Genomic DNA, 4,821 nt, shown 5'->3' with positions numbered 1-4,821 from the left:
TGCTCTGGAAAATCACAGGGCCTGCTGCTTCCCAAAGACTAGGCTGTCCTGCTTGCTAATGACAGTGAGCTGGGAATCTGATCTGGGTTTGGAACACTGGTCTACCTCTTATGAAGAGTGCATCTCTGGGTAAATTACTTTTCTGAGTCTCGGTTTGTGTACCTCTAAAATGGGGATAAAAAGAGTGTTGGAATTTTGATGGTATTTTCGTGGCATCATGGAGAACTCAGGCATGTCTACCCCATGTGGACAGTCACTTCTCCCCTCTCTGGGCCTCCACTTCCCCATTCTTCTGCTTCCCTCTGTCCAGACTAGTGCCATAAGAAACATTAGCAGAATGGGAAAATTGTTTTATTTATAACTGAGTCCAGTGGTTCGAAGTAGAAGAGAGAAAAGTGAGCAAAAGAGAGATTGGCTTCCTCCTGAGGTGAGTTTCAGCCTAGTTGTGGTGGCTGACCCATGGAAGGAAGAGATCTGAGATAGAGACAAGAGGATGGCATGCATGGAATCCTTTGGAGATAGGTTGTCAAGAACTAATGATGTTCCTGCAACTTGGCTCATTGGATCACCATCTGGTATCTGCCTATGGCAGCGGTTCTCAACCTGTGGGTCGTGACCCCTTTGACGGTCAAACGGCCCTTTCACAGGGATCGCCTAAGACCATCCTGCATATCAGATATTTACATTACGATTCATAACAGTAGCAACATTACAGTTATGAAGTAGCAACGAAAATAATTTTATGGTTGGGTCACAACATGAGGAACTGTATTTAAAGGGCCAGAAGGTTGAGAACCACTGGCCTATGGGGAAGAGAAGTTGGGTGACTGAGGCAGAGACTTCCTGGTATAGGAAAGCAGAGGAAATGTTCCCACTTTTTTCTTCTGGGTTTGTGGTCAGGACTAGATGAGAAAACACTCTTTGAGCCAGCCCGCTACTACCATTGGCCAAGGCTTAATTCTAGCCCAGGGTGACCTACAGGGGAATCAATCATTCATGGCCTGTGACTTCAGGTTCTAACATTCTAGGAGTGGTTAAAAAAGAAAAAAGAAAAATAGATGCGTAACTAGCAGGCTCATGGGACAATTGAGAGTAGCAGAACCTCCTGCAACTTCACATCCCCTTTCTGGGTCTTGCGTCTCCTTTCTGCTTTCTTCACGCCTTAAAAAGAGGATGGCTTCACTTGAAGCCTAGCAAGCATTAAGCTGCCCAGGGTTCTTTTTTAAAAATTTTATTTTTCAGTTACAGTTGACGTACAATATTTTATTAGTTTCGGGTATACAACATAGTGATCAGACATTTATATAACTTACAAAGTGATCATCCCGCTAAGTCTCATACCCATTTGGCACCATACATAGTTATTACAATATTATTGTCTATATTCCCTATGCCAGGGGTGGGCAAACTTTTTGACTCGAGGGCCACAATGGGTTCTTAAACTGGACCGGAGGGCCGGAACAAAAGCATGGATGGAGTGTTTGTGTGAACTAATATAAATTCAAAGTAAACATCATTACATAAAAGGGTACGGTCTTTTTTTTTTTTTAGTTTTATTCATTTCAAACGGGCCGGATCCGGCCCGCGGGCTGTAGTTTGCCCACGGCTGCCCTATGCTGTATTTTATATCCCCATGACTATTTTTATATCTGGCAATTTGTACTTCTTAAACTCTTCCCCTTTTTCACCCATCCTCCCACCCCTTCCCATCTGGCAACCATCAATTTATTTTTGGTATCTGTGTTTGTTTCTGTTTTGTTTCTTCATTTATTTTTGTTTTTTAGATTCCACATATAAGCAAAAACATATGGTATTTTATCTTTCTCTGTCTGACTTATGCCACTTAGCATAATACCCTTTAGGTCCTTTCATGTTGTCATAAATCGCAAGATTTTTTAAAAATTGTTTTATGGTTGAGTAATATTACATTATAAATATGTACCACATCTTCTTTATCTATTTTGTTTCTCAGTGGACACTTAGGTTACTTCCATATCTTGGCTATTGTAAATGATGTTGTAATGAATATAGGGGTGCATATATTTTAACCATTAGCATTGTAATTATAATGTGTTTTGGGTTGGACCTCTTTGGGTTCATCTTGCTTGGGACTCTGCATCTGCTGGACTTATATTTCTATTAGCTTTACCAGGTTAGGGAAGTTTTCAGTCATTATTTCTTCAAATATGTTTTCAATCCCTTGCTCGCTCTCTCCTCCTTCTGGTACCCCTATGATGTGAATGTTGGGATGCTTGATGTTATCCCGAAGGCCTCTTAATCTATCCTCACATTTTAAAATTCTTTTTTCTTTTTTACTGTCCCACTTGGGTATTTTCTGCTACTCTGCTGAATCAATCTCTGCCTCATCTGGTCTGCTGTTATTCCCTCTAATGTATTCTTCTGTGTTCTTCATTTTAGTTAATATATTTTTCACTTATAATTAGTTCCTTTTTATGTTTTCTATCTCTGTGTTGAAGTTCTCACTAAGTTCATCTATTTTTCCCCTAAGTTCACTGAGCATTCTTCTAACCAGTGTTTTGAATTCTGTACCTGGTAGATTGCTTGCCTCCATTTCGTTTAGTTCTTTTTCTAGAGCTTTGTCCTGTTCTTTCATTTGAGACATGTTTGTCTCTTCATTTTGGTTGCCTTCCTGTGGTTGTTTCTATGTAATAGGTAGATCTGCTATGTTCCCCAGTCTTGGTAGAATGACATTATGTAGTAGGTGCCCTGTGAGGCCCCGTGGCACAGTCTGCCTATTCATCTGAGCCAGGTGTTACAGGGGTGTCCCATGTGTGGGTTGTGTATGCTCTCCTGTTGCAGTTGAGTTTTGATTGCTGTTGGCATGTCAGTGGCTGGGATTGACCATCACGTTGACTGGCTGTGAAGGCTGGATGTGACTACATTGGACAAGCTATTATTTGGGGGTTGACCCCATGGAGCTGGAGTCACTTAACTTTAGCAGGGCTCTGGTGTCAACAGAGTCTGCATTTTGGTTTGTCATTTGTGGAGCTGATTGGGTGGTACCTGGTGTGATCTGAAGCTGGCCATTGGGTGTTTTTGTTCTGGAGTGTCTTGGGAGTGGCTCCTGTGCAGGCTAAGGTCATCGTCTCTTGTGCTGGGCTTAGTGGCACTTGGGAGAGGCTATGCTCAGAGTCAAGGCTGGCTTCCACTAGTGCTGGTCTTGGGACCTTTTGGTGGGCACCACATTGTGAGTTGAGGCCAGCTGCCACGTGTGCCTGATTTGTGGCTGCTTAGTTGAAGCTATGTTCTACGACAGTGATGGCAAACCTATGACACGCGTGCCAGAGGTGACATGCGAACTCATTTTTTTGGTTGATTTTTCTTTGTTAAATGGCATTTAAATATATAAAATATCAAAAATATAAGTCTTTGTTTTACTATGGTTGCAAATATCAAAAAATTTCTATATGTGACACGGCACCAGAGTTAAGTTAGGGTTTTTCAAAATGCTGACACGCCGAGCTCAAAAGGTTCACCATTACTATTCTAAGACAACACTGGCTGCAGCTCATGCCAGGCTTGGTGCCACCAAGTTACAGCGAATTGAGACTGGTCTCTGCTTATGCTAGGCTTGGGGCTGCTTAGCAAGAGGTATAGGGCACACTGAGGCCAGCTGCTCCTGGTTTGGGGTTTATGGGCCATTGGGAAATTTTAGGAAAGTCCTCAGCATGAGCCAATGCAGGCCACTTGTGTGGAAAAGCTGCTGGAAGTGGCCCACTGCCCAGGGTTCTTGTGCTCTCTTTTTGAAAAAGAACTCACTGTCCAACATACCAGTCTGTTATAAATGGGGAAAGCAAATGTATGCTTCTGTTCACATTTTTGTCTTTTGTATCCAATAAAAGGGACAAATGTGTATGTAATATATATATATATATATATATATATATATATATATATATATAGTATATATACGCATACATATATATAATACATATATATAATACATATATATATATATATATACATATATATATATAGTGTGTGTGTGTGTGTGTGTGTGTGTGTGTGTGTGTGAGAGAGAGAGAGAGACAGAGAGAGAGAGAGAGAGAGAGAGAGAGAGAGAGAGAGAGAGGTGAGTTATTTTAAAGGCAGGATTGGAGGCTCAGAAGTAGCAGTTGTTGGGGCTTCAGAATTCATTTTCGCCTCTGCAGGTGGAGACTCTGAGAGGTGACTTCTTACTGGTATAGCCCCAGCCTCACCTGCAGGCTGCCCTTTGCAGAGGGTGACCTGAGGAGCTCTGGAAGCGCTCCATAGTCACCAGATCTCTGACTCACTTGTCATGTGGCCTATTTTAAAATGTTACCCGTTTGTGTTAATCTTCTCATTTGTAAATGTCCACACAGCCCCGGGAAGGATTACTAGTTCAGCTCTGGCTGATGAGGTGGCTGAAGAGCCCTCACTGAGGGGTGTCATTCTAGACTCAGCTCTAAATCTAAATTATTGAGTGACCTTGAGCTCCTCTGCTTATCTCTTCTCTGAGTTTTGTCATCTTCAGGAATATCTTTCACCTCATCTTGTGGGAACATAGGTTAGTTGGGATGAGAAGGGCTCATACTACTGAAAAAACAAACAAACAAAAAACCCCCAAAACCCCAACAATTTTTTTTCCCCTCAAAATTCAGTCAGCTAGCCCTCCCTTTGTTGAACTGGGATCTGAGGACAGGCTCTGAGGATACTGCTGGGTCCAGGTGGTCTTGGTTCCTGAGGTGCCTGGGCTTACCTATCCCCGGGTGTGACCTGTGTGGAGCTGGCCCCTCTATAGACAGACTGGCATTTAATTGTGGGCACAGGAGGGGCTAG

Source organism: Myotis myotis, unplaced genomic scaffold (assembly GCF_014108235.1).
Source record: "Myotis myotis isolate mMyoMyo1 unplaced genomic scaffold, mMyoMyo1.p scaffold_m19_p_6, whole genome shotgun sequence".
Taxonomy (NCBI): Eukaryota; Metazoa; Chordata; class Mammalia; order Chiroptera; family Vespertilionidae; genus Myotis; species Myotis myotis.
This window is presented reverse-complemented; position numbering follows the sequence as displayed.